The sequence below is a fragment of the Eriocheir sinensis genome, chromosome 26 (assembly GCF_024679095.1).
Source record: "Eriocheir sinensis breed Jianghai 21 chromosome 26, ASM2467909v1, whole genome shotgun sequence".
Classification (NCBI taxonomy): Eukaryota; Metazoa; Arthropoda; class Malacostraca; order Decapoda; family Varunidae; genus Eriocheir; species Eriocheir sinensis.
Genome location: NC_066534.1, coordinates 10,875,934 through 10,892,136, shown reverse-complemented (window position 1 = coordinate 10,892,136; position 16,203 = coordinate 10,875,934). Strand labels below are relative to the sequence as shown.

The 16,203-nt window shown below is 41.9% G+C and overlaps 1 protein-coding gene across 1 annotated transcript in view; it reads left to right on the top strand.

The window, feature by feature from the left end:
* The first annotated feature begins 1,898 nt into the window (after positions 1-1,898).
* LOC127003756 (endoplasmic reticulum aminopeptidase 1-like) overlaps positions 1,899-16,203 on the top strand; it is a 115,451-nt gene continuing 101,146 nt past the window's right edge. The window contains exon 1 of the mRNA XM_050870760.1: positions 1,899-2,161. The gene's annotated coding sequence lies outside the window, so the exon portion shown is untranslated. The remainder of the gene's footprint in view (positions 2,162-16,203) is intronic.

The following is a 16,203-nucleotide window of genomic DNA, read 5'->3' as shown; positions in this document are numbered from 1 at the left end:
CAACCAATAAGCGAATCTCCGAAATAGCAAGACAGTCACTGCCCTGCCCGGCACTGTTCGCGTTCAGCTGTCGTCGCTGTGGTTTGTGTATTAAAACAAAATTGCAACAGTTTACAGTTCTTCATAATCAATCATTCTGATTATAATATCCTATCATACAGAATACTTTAGGCAAGTAAGTAAAGTGGCACTGGAACTACTGATAATATAACCGACACAGCAACGTTAAAATTATTAAAAAATACTCCGAAAAGATTTTTTTTTTCATTTGTAAAGCATTACCGTCACTTGTCGTGAGAGTCATACCTCTGGCCATCAAACGCTACCAAGGCAACTACGTAACTGATCTTGAGATGAGTTACTGCGGCATTTCCCAAAGTGTTTCACATTCTCCGGTTGCAATCTTAGTGCCAGTACGGGATAGAGAGTCACGTAGTGCGATAAGCAAAGACATGATGATGCACTCTCTTCTTTGGGCTTTAAACACGCAGATATGTTCTCTAAATCAGATGAAGTCGTAAAAAAAAGTAGAAAAACGTTTTCGATGACGAGCGTGTAATATTTATGAAAAAATAACTATTGAGCAACAATTTCACCAGAAAAAATGCCAGAGAAACTAGACTTCAATGAATAACTAATCGACGACACAGTGCAAAATGTGATGATTAAATATGAAAATTGTGCTGAGAGCAAATTGTAAATGCATGAACATTGCATATGAACCTTCGCTCCAAGAGACGAAAGACTAAAATCTAAAAGAAACAGAAAAAAATAACCAATCAAACGACGTCTTGCATGCACAAAAATCAATGAGAAGGAATGCAATAAAAACTCTATTATCCATCGTCCCGTCTTATCCCTTCCTGCGTCTTATCATCCTTCCTTCCTTCCTTCGTTCCTTCCCTCCTCCTCTCGAGTCACAGTGAAGTCTCTTTGGTCCTTCTGTGCCGCCTGTCAGCTCCACGCCCTTGCTCTAATCTTCACCTCGCTGCTCCTCAATAACATGTCCTCCTCCTAATCTCCCTTCTCCGCCCCTCCTTCTCCTCCTGTTCCTTATCATGGGTGGGTGGGGCCTGTTCTTCCTTTACCTTTTAGCTAGCTTCTCCTTCTCCTCCTCCTCCTTCTCCTCCTCCACTTTCCTTTCCTGTTCCTTATCGTGACATCCTCCTATCCCTCCACCACCTCCACCGTCGTTGCCAACTTCTCTTCCTCCTCCTTTTAGCTACCTCCTCCTCCTCCTCCTCCTCCTCCTCCTCTTACTCTTTCTCCTACGTCACCACATCCACCACCACCATCACGTTATTTATGTTTGTCCTTCTTCCGGCTAAGTTGCTAGAAACGATTAATTAGTTTTTTTTTGTTGTTGTTTTTTGTTTTCTGTTAAGATTCATTAGATTCACCAGACAAATTACCTTCAGTCGGACTCGAGTAAAAATTGTAGACGGCAACGTACACTAATGGCATTTTAAGTGACTAATTTTAATTGCATGTGTCAGATCAAAAGAACAAATGCGTTTAGTGTAAGATGCAATACTCTTCATTCATGTATAAAAAAATCACTGATGGGTGCGAATGTAAAAGTTTGTGGGAAGGGGGTTGTGTGTGTAGGTGTGTTTGTGTGTATGGGGTGGGTGGGGCGGTGCGTGCATGCGTGTGTGTGTGTGTGTGTGTGTGTGTGTGTGTGTGTGTGTGTGTGTGTCTGTGTGTGTGTGTGTGTGTGTGTTACTGTCATTATGGGCTGCGTGGTGATATTCAAGGGGCTGGTTATCGCCCATTGCGCCCCGCCCGTCCGCCACACTCATGCACTTGCTCCATAAACACTCGACACAAGTGTTCCGCCGCGCCGAGGTGCCACGTGCAGCCCCGGTGTTCGTGCGATTTCCAAGAACATTACCTCATTAACTAGCGTGCCTGTGTTGGAGAGAATGAGACAAGAATTTAATGAGTACCGATTTTCCAGTTTTTTATTTTATTTTCTAACGCAGAATTCGCAGCTCCAAGGGTAATGAAACGAGAGGGCGAGGATGGCGCGAGTGGTGATCGTGAGCAGCAGCGGACGAGTGGGGGCGATCAAGGCTCAGCTGTGAGAGTAGAGTAGTGAGTGTGAAGAACCGCGGACAGCACCGGCCAGCCACGCTCACGTCGTCTCTCACCTCATCAGGTAAACTAACCTCGAAACGTAGTGAAGATGCTGCCCTGGTACAGGTAGATGCTGTGTGAGTGGATAATCGATGAACAGACAGACACAGATAGATCTATTGATAGGGGCAGATAGATCAACCTTACCAACCAGCGTGACAAATGACTTTCCAGGTAGATGCTGTGTGAGTGGATAATCGATAGACAGACAAACACAGGTAGATCTATTGATGGGGGCTGATAGATCAACGTTACCAACAAGCATAACAAATGGCTTTCCCGACGTTTGCTACCCCTCTCTCTGTTGTAACTGTACTGCATCCTGCTCCGGAAACGGCTCCAATTCTATATCTCCACCTCACTATCTGCCTGCCCTGAACCCTCCACTTCCTGAGTTCACACTGTTACATTAGTTGTCCGTCTGTAAATAGATACATAAACATACAAGCATGCAGTTACTTGATCCACATAACTCATAGGATAGGAATTGCAAATAAAGCAGACTTAGAGCCGATTTCACAGTCCAACACAGTGTCTTCATAACACCCCGAACCAAACTTTAGAATCCCATACAATCGAAAATGGTGAGGTCTTCGATGCCACGCTAAATACACAAGACTTCCTGTATAGTTTCATCAAATTTGTGAACTTAAATACAAACACTAGACACTATACAAGGAAATTTCGAAGGCTCTGGTATTGGTTTGGGAGCTTACTAACCCATCATGGGGAAATGTAAAACTGGCCCTTAAGCTAGACGGATGAGGACTCGAGACATATATAAACCCAGACAGGTACATACATGCGTAGTTTTCCACCTGGCTCACTCTGCCTTACAAATCTTAGTGCTGCATGACAGAGATGCCTACGTAAATTGAATTATTGATGCATAAGTAGTCTGATATAACTTGATACACAGATATAAAGAAAGTCCCATTTTTTGTCATGAGATGGTAAAACAGAAGTGAAGTTAATTATCTTCATGCATACTATGTCCTCGTTTTCTTTGATTATTTTTGTCTTCGTTGGGAACTTCGGTACATCTTGACTAGCGGGACAGAACAAGAACAGCACATGGAAAGAAAACAATCTGGCAGGCATTTCTTTCCCACTCGGCGCCCAGGAAGAGAAAGAGAGAGCAGGTCTGGAAAATAACGTAACTATCAACAGCAAGGACAATTAAGAACCTTCGTTGTCGTAAGAGGTTTCTCCTGATCTAGTCTTCGTTCCGATAAAGATAGAATAGGCAGTGTGTTTGTGTGATTGTGTTGTTCATTACGGCTGAGTCCCGCCCGGTATGGTAATCAACTCGAAGTTCATTAAAGGTAGACTACTCGAATATACGTGTTGGTGTTTACGGTGCGTCGCTGTGTGTCAAAGGATCGAGAGTGGGCGTAAGATGAATGTGAAGAAAACTTTAATATCGTCACCCTCATAAAATAATCGCCTAAGTCATTTTTCAGCGATTTCCTGTTTTTTGTCTACATCAATTTTTCAACACGTGACGCCCATTTTTGTATAGTTGCCTTCGACACTCAGGGTTTGAGTGTCCTAGAATTGGCCTCTTCATTTCTGCCTAAACCTTAAGCCAAATGAGATAACGACAATTCTTTTCTGATTTCCTGTAAAGTAGAAAATAATGACTTAGGCGATCTGTTTACGAAGGTGACGATATTCTACAATCTACATCCTTTGCGTGGCGACCGTATGGCACACGTTATATTGATGGCTAAGGAAGACGTACAACGGAGATTTCAATTCCGGGATGTAAAATTAATCCAAAAACGAAGAAAAGCGTGGAGAGTAACCATATTTCTTTGAGAGAGAGAGAGAGAGAGAGAGAGAGAGAGAGAGAGATTGTTTTTCCCAGGCCAAGATTACGCAATGGTATTTCTATTTTCTCTCCCGCTTCTCTCGGTTCCTTGAGGGTGTGGAAATACCTCTCTTCAATTTGTTCGGATTCTGTTTTACGGGAACCTCCTCTTCTTTTTGCTCGTGGCGCCTCTCCCACTTCCTCTTTTATTTTTTTTATTTTTACAATTTTCTTTCAACGGATAAACAAAATAGAAGATAAGGTACTAGGTAATAGATCACCTTTTACGTAGGTATGTAGATAAAAAAAGTCCCTGAACACGTATATCTTCGTTACTGTATTAACTTCATTTTACTTTCATTTGACAACCTATTCTCGCCGTCTATTGAACGCATTCGTATTTGTGTTTACTTAGCATCTGGCCTCGTCTTACATTTTTTTTACAACAACGGAGACAGCTCAAGGGCACAAAAAAAGGAAACAATAATAAAGAAAAGCCCGCTACTCCCAGCTCCTAAAAAGAATCCAAGGAGGTGGCCGAAAGAGGGATAGGATCTTACACAGGATCTTGCCTTATTAACAGCGGCAGAACATGAGAGCAACCGATCTTTTTTGTGTGTGTGTTGAACGTGTTTTTGTCTTCACCCACGTTCGTACCCACATCCAAGGCCGTTGCTCGTTTCATCTCACTCAAGGTTTTGCTAATTTTTTGGTTTCGCTTCATTTTCAGCAGCAAAACATGAGAGCTGCTGTCCATATATATGTTTTCGTGTTTTGCAGTTTTTTTCCTACTCCTTAGTCTGGTTTCTCTATTATTTTTCTCATCTCTTTTCATTATTAAGATTTCTCAGCCAAGCGTCAGGGAGGAAAGAAGCAGCAGGGTTCCACGTGGTTGCCTATAGAGAAACCAAATTGTCGAGTCCGTTTTGGCGTTGGCTCCCGCGGGTCCATTTCTCCCCTCTGCTCTGCCACACAGTCCCCACACCTATTTTTTCCTCTCATATGTTACCTATAGCTTACATATGAGAGGAAGGAACAGGTGTTGGGACCGTGTAGCAAAGCAGAGGGGAGGAAAGGACCCGCGGGAGCCAACGCCAGACCGGCCTCGACATATTTGGAAGACTATAGTAGCGTATTAATGGCCTTCACTTTTTCCGAGCCACAACTTTCTCCCAACATTTCCAAAATTTTGTGTATCTGCAACTTTTCCGACTACTCTCGTTGCTCTGTGTAGTTATCGTGTCGTCTATCTAGCAAACCTCCCTAAGTTTCGTCACCCTCCCTTACTTTTGCTTCGGTTTGTCTCAGGTTTGTTTGGCCTCCTCCACAAGCGCCAGAAGAGCATCAAAACGTGACGGGAAAACTAAATAGCGTGATCTTCGGCCAGTATTTATGCTCTCAGCTTTTGTAAGTAAGGAAGATGGTTTTGTTTTCGTTCCCGTAAGAAAATTTTCAAATGGTCAACCTAAAGTCATCTTACATTACTTAACGAGACTACGGTTGTTTCCTTCGTTTTCTTGATTAATGATATAAGTGAGAGCGTTAGCTGATCAAACTGTATTCACCTTTCAGAAGTCCCGTTTCGTGTCATCTTTATTAAGGTCCCCGAAATTAAGGTGTGGAGCAACGTATGGCACCAGGTGTGTACGGCGGCGGTGCAAGGGGCGATACCTGGCCGAGTTATAACCGGTAAAGAGGGGTATCAGCAACGAGATATAGAAGTGGAACGGGAGGCGGAGGTAGTTGGATATGACCGCACGTAGAGGGAAAAAAGCAGGTACAGGAACGCCATTTGACAGAGTGGTATCAACAGCGAGATATGGAGGTGGAAACGAAGGGTAGAGGTACTTGGATATGACCGTACGAGTGGGGCTATACTCTCAGACGCTTTCGGCTCTTGCAACAACTATTTTCAAAGACCAAAAGGGAGATCAGTCGGGTCCTCATGAGTGTTTTTTAGATTCATGATACAGAAGGAGGGTCAAACTAACGCCAGGGTCATAAAACTACCCCTGGAAATGCCTACAACTCCTATGAAAGCCTTGTCAAATGTCAAACTAACACCAGGGTCATAAAACTACCCCTGGAAATGCCTACAACTCCTATGAAAGCCTTGTCAAATGTCAAACTAAGGCCAGGGTCATAAAACTACCCCTGGAAATGCCTACAACTCCTATGAAAGCCTTGTCAAATGTCAAACTAACACCAGGGTCATAAAACTACCCCTGGAATTGCCTACAACTCCTATGAAAGCCTTGTCAAATGTCAAACTAACACCAGGGTCATAAAACTACCCCTGGAAATGCCTACAACTCCTATGAAAGCCTTGTCAAATGTCAAACTAACACCAGGGTCATAAAACTACCCCTGGAAATGCCTACAGCTCCTATGAAAGCCTTGTCAAATATGTGAGCTTGGCCGGCGAAAAGTTTAAGATTATAACCAACCTCAGCACCAACCCGCCGCTGCCCCTCACGCGTCTCTGAGAATGCCTCGAGAGCCTCCACTTACCTTTAGTGCTCATTGTTTCCACACTTCCTTGAGCGGCTCGCGGCACACTTCCTCTTCCCTTTCCACTGTCCTTCATCCTTCACTCGGTTTCTGGGTCACCCGGGTCATGCGTCAAGTTCCCCAGTAGATGCAGTGTTTAACTAGTGGTTTTTTTTTTCAGTGAGCATATGATAAAGTGCTAAGATGTTATAGAGAGATGTTATATATGTTTTGAATGATGTGCGAATGTGTATACCAACATGTGGGGTGCCGTGGTGGTGATTCATAAGGGGGGGGGTTAGTCTCGTTGTTGTTGTTGTTGGTGGTGGTGGTGGAGGTGATGGTGATGGTGGTGGTGTTGGTGTTGTTGTCGGGGGTGGTGGTGGTGCCTTTGCTACCGTCTTCGTTATAGTCGTTTTCTTCCCACACTACACGTCACCTTCAAGCACATTCACATCCACTTCCTAATCATTCTTCTCCTCCTCCTTGCCCTCCTCCTCCTCCTCCTCTCCTTCCTATATACTACCGCTCCTTCTAGTCCATTTTTCTTCTGTTGCTTCAATTTCTTCTATTTCTGTTTCTTCTTCTCTTTCTTCCATTTTTTTTTTAATTCTTCTACTTATTCTCCATCTTCTATATCTTTCCCTTTCACCCCCCACCACTACCCGACACAGGAGTCACGAGACATTGGCTTCAAGAAAGACGAAGGTAGAAACAGAGTGATTGGCAGCAAAGGAGGTCAAGCGGAAAACATATACAGTAACCGATCCTCCAGAGCTGTGGCCGAACATACACCTCCTTGCTATCCCCGCGTCTTCATACTCAGTCACTCACACACACTTAATGGGCTATTACACTGGGCAAATTTTCCGTGGATCTTCAGTCAAACCACGATTTCCGTTGGCGTGGTTCTCATATTTTCGTGGTTTTCTGGCGGGTCCACAATATTCCAAAGCTACGGTAGATTTCAAAGAAGGACGATTGTATTACTCATCATCATCAGCAGCAATAACAAGAAACAAATGAGAACCACGCCAGCGGAAATCGTGGTTTGACTGAAGATCCACGGAAAATTTGCCCGGTGTAATAGCCCCTTTAGACACTCACACAAGGACTCAGTCAGTAAGTAAGTCTGTCAGTCACTAACTCACTCAAGCACTTAGTCTGTCTTGTCCTTCCTCACTCCCTCGCATACCTTTATTCAACTATAGTTACATTCTCACTCACTCGCTCATTCTACATTGTATTCATTTAGTCGGGCACATACTAACTTGCTTCGATACTTGCTCCTATACTAAGTTCATCAATCAATCGCCGTCGTATTCACTCCGTCGTTCCCTCCCTGACTCCCTGACTCCCTCACTCCCTGACTCCCTCCCTCCCTCCCTCACTCATCCTTCACCTCCCTCCTTCACTACTCACTCACTCACGTATGCTCGCCAGACTAACTTCCTTTTTATTCTTATACTGGCATGAAACTATTTTTTTTTAACTGAACACGACCATTACCATTTTTTTTATAAGTTCAAAGGGCCCTATTACTAAACATTTCGTCGCCCAAGTTCACATATTTGACAAGGCATTCGTAGGAGTTTGGGGCATTCCTAGGATTAGTTTTATGGCCCTGGTGGTAGTTTGATCCCTCTTCTGTACCGTGAACCTAAAGAAACACTCATTAAAACCTGATTGACCCCCTGATATGATATGAAAAGCGAAAATGTCTTATAATACCGCGACAAGTGTGCTGAACCCAAGTAATTTTATGTTAGGTCTACTTTCATAGGCAAACCTTCGACGTATTTCAGACTTGCATATCATCATCATAAGACTTCCAGATATAGTTTTCGATGAACGTTGATATAAGTCCTCACGTTGATTGTCATGTGCTTGATAGGAATAAGACTAGCAACAATAACTATAAAAAAAAAATTAATAATAACAACAACAATAATCCTAACGTTAGTAATGATAACAATGGGGGAATTTTCCAATGTCTGTGTGAAATCATTTGTATTTAGCTAGCAGCATTTGGCATTTATATGTGATTGGTTTTCATCAACTTTGTGGAATATTATTTTTAAACTTTTCATTTACTGTTCTTTTTCCTATGCACAGAACGTATCCAACACCTGCGCGTCTAACTTATGACAGCCCCAGAACACTTGAGCACACACACACACACACACACACACACACACACACTGAAAAAAAAAATCTCTCTCTCTCTCTCTCTCTCTCTCTCTCTCTCTCTCTCTCTCTATCTCTCTCTCTCTCTCATCATTTACACTACGCAATATATGAATAAGATTACCATTCATTACTGAGGAGCTTCCGAACCCTCGCAATAAACACCTGAAGACGTCATTAAGACTCATCATTAGTGACCAAACCGACGATACGTAATGAATCTCCGTCTATATATATCATAAGCCGCGAGATCTAGGCCGTGGGTGTGGGTGTGTAGGCAGGAGTGAAGGTGACGTAGAGAGTGGAGCTGGTGTGTGTGTGTGTGTGTGTGTGTGTTGCGTCATCTTGCGAGTCTCAGAGCCTTTCGTCCTTTCTCAGAGTACTGTTTTGTTGTTATTGTTGTTGTTGTCCAAAGATTGCTCCTTATGCGTGTGTTTCATAGTCCCCGCTGACAGCACATTCGCTCTCAGTCAGTGTGCGATACGTCTATCTTTCAACGTTGCTCAATGCCACATAGGACAGACCACAGTAAAATCGACCCCATATTACTTGTGTCAGGTAAGTTTTTTTGCACAAGGAGCTATATAATGTCCCATACGGATCCCACAGCGTGTTTTCGAAGTGAATATTTTAGTTAGTTTTATCCTAGACAGATGCACGCTATATACACAAATACATATAGGAACAAGTCCATTCTGTTTTTTTCCCAATTTTACTTATATTGATCAAATAAGTCGAAGTGACATAGCAGCAGTGTTTAGGGCGATGAGGGGAGTGGACAGAACTGACAGATCCGTTTATATGGGATGACTGGGCATCTCGAAAACATGAAAAGTTGAAAGATGCGTGAAAGATATTAATGGATACAACGTTCCCGATAGACTGAGTAGCGGGCGCTTTTTTTGAGTAGCGAGTTTTTTTCACATTTGTTATCCTTTTTTTTGCCCTTGAACTGACTCCTCTGCTGTAAAAAAAAAATGCATTGAACAGTGGAACAGCAAAGACAAAAATGGTTGTTCAGTCCAGGAGCTTAGACATGCAAGTTTAGCTTGAAGTTTGACCCCGTGAAAGAAGCTCCATTGTCCATGTTTTCTGATTCTATCTTCTCATTTCCCGAAATCTCCCAGGGGGCTTCGTGGTGCAGTGGTTAGCACACTCAGCTCACAACCAGGAGAGCCCAGGCTCGATTCCCGGGCGGAGTGGAAAAATTTGGGCGGCTTTTCCGATACCTTACGCCCCTGTCCACCCAGCAGTGAATGGGTACCAGGTATTAATCGGGGTCTGTTCCCTTCTCCTGTAATTCCTTCCCCTTCTGTCTCTCTCCGACATATGACCACAGATGTTGCGCCGACTAAACGAAACTTTCCAACTTTTCCCGAAATCTCCCGAACATGACCTATTTGTTCGGCCTCTTGTTCTAGTTGCTTTTGTTGGGGCAGCGCCTGGAGGACTTTTTTGTTGCTTTTGTGTTTCGTGCCCTTGAGCTGTCTCTTTTCCCGTAAAAAAAACTCTATATATCTCTCTATTTATGTATCTATCGACATATCAATTCATCTATCTATCTACCCGCTGTCCTTCCATATAAACATACATTCTCCCTTTCCCTTTATCCACCTTTCTGTCAGGGAATAGTTGTCTCTTTTGCTGTAAAAAAAAATCTGTATATCTCTCTATTTGTGTATCTATCGACATATCAATTTATCTATCTATCTACCCGCTGTTCTTCCATATAAACACACATTCTCCATTTCCCTTTATCCACCTCTCTGTCAGGGAATAGTTGTCTCTTTTGCCGTAAAAAAAAAATCTATATATCTCTCTATCTATGTATCTATCGACATATCAATTTATCTATCTATCTACCCGCTGTCCTTTCATATAAGCATACATTCTCCCGTTCCCTTTATCCACCTCTCTGTCAGGTATTAGCTGTCTCTTTTGCTGTAAAAAAAATCTATATATCTCTCTATCTATGTATCTATCGACATATCAATTTATCTATCTATCTACCCGCTGTCCTTTCATATAAACATACATTCTCCCGTTCCCTTTATCCACCTTTCTGTCAGGGAATAGTTGTCTCTTTTGCTGTAAAAAAAAATCTATATATCTCTCTATTTATGTATCTATCGACATATCAATTTATCTATCTATCTACCCGCTGTCCTTCCATATAAACATACATTCTCCCGTTCCCTTTATCCACCTTTCTGTCAGGTAATAGCTGTCTCTTTTCCTGTAAAAAAAAATCTATATATCTCTCTATTTATGTATCTATCGACATATCAATTTATCTATCTATCTACCCGCTGTCCTTCCATATAAACACACATTCTCCATTTCCCTTTATCCACCTCTCTGTCAGGTATTAGCTGTCTCTCTTGCTGTAAAAAAAAATCTTTATATCTCTCTATTTATGTATCTATCGACATATCAATTTATCTATCCATCTACCCGCTGTCCTTCCATTTAAACATACATTCTCCCTTTCCCTTTATCCACCTTTCTGTCAGGGAATAGTTGTCTCTTTTGCTGTAAAAAAAATCTATATATCTCTCTATTTGTGTATCTATCGACATATCAATTTATCTATCCATCTACCCGCTGTCCTTCCATTTAAACATACATTCTCCCGTTCCCTTTATCCACCTTTCTGTCAGGGAATAGTTGTCTCTTTTGCTGTAAAAAAAATCTATATATCTCTCTATCTATGTATCTATCGACGTATCAATTTATCTATCTATCTACCCGCTGTCCTTTCATATAAACACACATTCTCCATTTCCCTTTATCCACCTTTCTGTCAGGTAATAGTTGTCTCTTTTGCTGTAAAAAAAAATCTATATATCTCTCTATTTGTGTATCTATCGACATATCAATTTATCTATCTATCTACCCGCTGTCCTTTCATATAAACATACATTCTCCATTTCCCTTTATCCACCTTTCTGTCAGGTAATAGTTGTCTCTCTTGCTGTAAAAAAAAATCTATATATCTCTCTATTTATGTATCTATCGACATATCAATTTATCTATCTATCTACCCGCTGTTCTTCCATATAAAGACACATTCTCCATTTCCCTTTATCCACCTTTCTGTCAGGGAATAGTTGTCTCTCTTGCTGTAAAAAAAAATCATATATCTCTCTATTTATGTATCTATCGACATATCAATTTATCTATCTATCTACCCGCTGTCCTTTCATATAAACATACATTCTCCCGTTCCCTTTATCCACCTCTCTGTCAGGTATTAGCTGTCTCTCTTGCTGTAAAAAAAAATCTTTATATCTCTCTATTTATGTATCTATCGACATATCAATTTATCTATCTATCTACCCGCTGTCCTTCCATATAAACATACATTCTCCCTTTCCCTTTATCCACCTTTCTGTCAGGGAATAGTTGTCTCTTTTGCTGTAAAAAAAATCTATATATCTCTCTATTTGTGTATCTATCGACATATCAATTTATCTATCTATCTACCCGCTGTCCTTCCATATAAACATACATTCTACCGTTCCCTTTATCCTCCTCTCTGTCAGGTATTAGGTCGGTATTCCCAGACGCCTTCGCCGCTCACATCTACTATTTCCAAAGGCTAAAAAGGAGAGCAATCGGGTCCTCATGAGTGTTCTTTTAGATTCAGGGTACAGAAGACGGGTCAGACTACCACCAGGGTCATAAAAGTACCTCTGGAAACGCCCCAAACTCCTACGAAAGCCTTGTCAAATGTGGGTGTGTGAGCCCCGAAATGTATGAGAATAAGGCGCTTAGTGTCCTCCCTCCTGAGCCGACATGTACCATAGTTTCACCTCTCCACCTGCTCCTCTGTCTCCCCTGGCTTCCACAGTTGCCGAGTTTTTTTTTCGTTTGCCTTAGTTGTCCATGTGTCATCATTTTTATGTTTGATATATCTTTCCCAAGTGTATTTATATTTATTTTTAATTCAGTCGTCGTAAGGATATATTCAACCTTTGCCTCTTACTTAACCTATGATATTTGCTTATCATCGCAACAAAACGTACTCCACTTTTTTTTTATCTCCATTCCTCTTTGAGCTCTTCTTAGCTTCCTCTTTATACCTTTTTTTTGTGACGCCAAGCTTCTGAGCAGTGTGTTAGGAATGGCAAGACACCGTAATTATGCAGCCTGTTAAGGGACATTACCATGCTGCTCTTCATGATTACTATGTTTGCCAAGAGCGCTCCATTCCACTATTATTTTTTTTTGTTGTATAATTTGTTGAGGTTGGCCTTGCACTAACTGTTTGTCTTAGATGAATCCCTCTACTATATCAAGTGCTTCTTTCTCGATAAGTACTGGCTGTCCTGCCAAATGATTATGAAGTATTACATGTGTGTTTTCTTCATTCTCATCATCAAACCTGCGTCCTAACTATTTCTTTGCAGTTCCTGGATCATTTATTGTGTTTTCCTCAGAATAATTTAGTAAGAATATAATAATCTGTCAATCTATGGAGTTATAGTGAACACCTTATATTTTGATTCCATTATCTCACTAGATTATTAAACTTTTAAGCAAGTTGTAAAAAAAATTGAATGCATCATGTTGCTCTACCTTACACCTTTCTATTTTCCTTTTTCTTGTGAAGTTCAAAGATTGTCGTGATTTCTCTACATATTTTCCAACACACTTACGTACGGTTCATTTACGCCCCTTCTTTTGAAGCATTGCATGACTACCAAAGTCTTAGATGTGTCAAAAGGTTTGTCATAGTCTATGAAAGTCATGCAAAGCGGATTACTGTTTTCGGCTGATTGTTCAGCAATTGGCTCGTGCTGTCCCCCGAAGCTCATCTTTGATAGGTGGTCTTCAGGACAGTACGTGGATAGTTTTAGGCCACTCAGTGGTGACTGAAACATCCCAGCTGGTGGTGGAGGGCGGGACGCAAACCCGCGTCCTCCGTTGCACCAGCATGTTAACCACTCAGCCACCGCTTCCCCAAGGTTACAGGGAAAACAGTATTTTTTTACGTGTTGCCTGTAGCGCCTGTAGGCTTTCTTGAGGGACCATATGGACGGCCCGAGCCCGTTAGTGGCGCAGACTAATTTTATTTATAATGGTTGCCGTGATGTATGACACTTGCTGGACCCATGCTGTCCCCCGGTGCTCCTCTTGACCGAAGTCGCTGAAGTTAGGGCTGATTGAAGATCTGGGCAGGATGTGGGTAATCTGCCGCCACTCGCCGATGGTTTGAAAAATCAGCGTGTCTCGATGGGACTCGATCCTAGTCCACGCTAAGTCCTCAGGCTCATCACGCCCGCACGCTGACCACTCGGCCACTTAATGGTAGCATTCCTCATGCTTTAAAAATCTATGTCTATATATATATATATATATATATATATATATATATATATATATATATATATATATATATATATATATATATATATATATATATATATATATATATATATATATATATATATATATATATATATATATATATATATATATATATATATATATATATATATATATATATATATATATATATATATATATATATATATATATATTCTCTGGTGACTCACTCCTTTTGATATTAAGTAATTTGAATTTATATAATGAAGCTTTTCGTTCTCTCACCTGTGCCGCGAGTTGATGGACGACCCTGCAGGTGTTAATCGTCAAGCCAAAATGGTTTACATAGGTTTACATAGAAATTCAGACCACACAGACCCTATGGTGGGAGATAGTGACGTGATTCACAGCCTTCCCTCCCTTCTCCTCCTTCTCAACCCTTTCCTCACCCACACGCACACACCTGGAGTGGGGAGTCGGTGGCTGAGTGGTCAGTGTGCCGGCGTGGTGTCCTGGAGGACCTGGGTTCAAGTCCCGCCCGCCGCTTTATGTTGAAAATTTTCAGTCATTGCCGAGTGGTCTAAGATAACCCACATGCTGCCTGAACACTACCTTCTAACCCAAATTCTAGATAAACTCTCTAAAAATGAGCAAGTGTGGCTCCGAGAGGCAGAAAGAGCCAAGCAAGAACAGCATCATCATATAATAACACCTGCCGGAGCCATTAAAGGACTGGGGTCGACCAACAGGACACATCAAGAAAGCCTACCGGTGCTATAGGCCAGACGTTAAAAAAAAAAAAGTTCTATGTTATCTATTTTCCTAAGATGTTGTTGGTGAAATGTGTTTGCAAGTGCTCGATCACATGGTGGTGAAGAAACATTTCATGTTTTCGACTGACAGTTACCATCCACATTCTATCAAAGCCCAAGAGAGGTAGAGACGAGGGAGCTCAGAGGAGATCATTGTGGATGGGCCAGCAACTAGGAAGCCATATGATTTTCAGGCATTTCTTGCCAATGATGATGACAAAATACAGCTTTGTCAGCAGCTGTTACGAGTATGGAGTGACCAAAAGTCGGCTTCAAGGTTGAACAAGGCAGAGATGGCAGTGCGAAGTGTTGACATACCTAATCGTCTTCTAGGGATATTTTTAGGGATATTTTTCTATCTGGAAATGTCAATTAGAAACATATTTCCGGGGGGTGCACGAAAAGCCTTCTGGATGCCCTATTAAAAAGACTGTGGCAATTCAAGTTAAAGGTCAATAGTTATCCCGCAGGTCTTTTCCAGCCACTCGACAACAGTAGTAAATAGCCTTTAATGGAACTCGCATGTAGGGTTTCGCTCTCCATTTCCGTGCACCAGCTCCTTGGCCAGCATCTCCCGTGATTAATGAGAGAAGCAAAAAGTTAAAATGAAAAGTTACAAGAGGATTTAAGAAAGGTTTTACTACAGTAGACGAATCAGTGGAAAGCAGATGCAGAGGGAGGGATAGGGGTAGGGGTGATGGAAGATGGGAGAGGAGGGAGGGACGCCCGGCTGCCCCTGCTCGTTATGAGGGACAAACACCAGCGATGCAGCGTTGCGCCCTTGTTTTGAGCCGCGTGTTTATCGCATGAGTTACATGGAGTTGACTGTGTCCCGCTAACATTAAAGGATACACGCCGTAAGTTTGATCGACGTAATGAAGGAGAAAAACAGAGACCGACAGACAATATAATCAGCTGGGAATATAAGCTCACCCCCTTTTTCATGAGACCTTTTGTAATACTGATGAGATGTGTGTGTGTGTGTGTGTGTGTGTGTGTGTGTGTGTGCGTGTGCGTGTGCGTGTGTGTGTGTGTGTGTGTGTGTGTGTGTTTACCTCGTTCTACACTGAAAGATTTGGGCTGAGCTGTTGTCATATCTCTGTATCTGAACTCCTTCAACTTTGCTATAAACTAATGAATCTTCTTATAATTATCCCCGCATCCAGACTGTTCCAAATACCGATGACTATCCAAAAGGCCAAACTTCTTTACATCCTCTCTGCATTATGTTTCCCCCAGGATCATCGTTTGCCCATCATTTTCGTCCACGTCCCTTTGACCTTCCATTACCCCTTACCAATACGTCTTCCCTGTCTACATGCTCCGGGCCTGTGTGAGTTTGTATTATATAAGTAAGTCACCTTTCTCTCTCATCTTTCTTGCAACGTGGGCAGCTTCAGTTTAACTCTCATGCATTGTATTCTCTTAAGC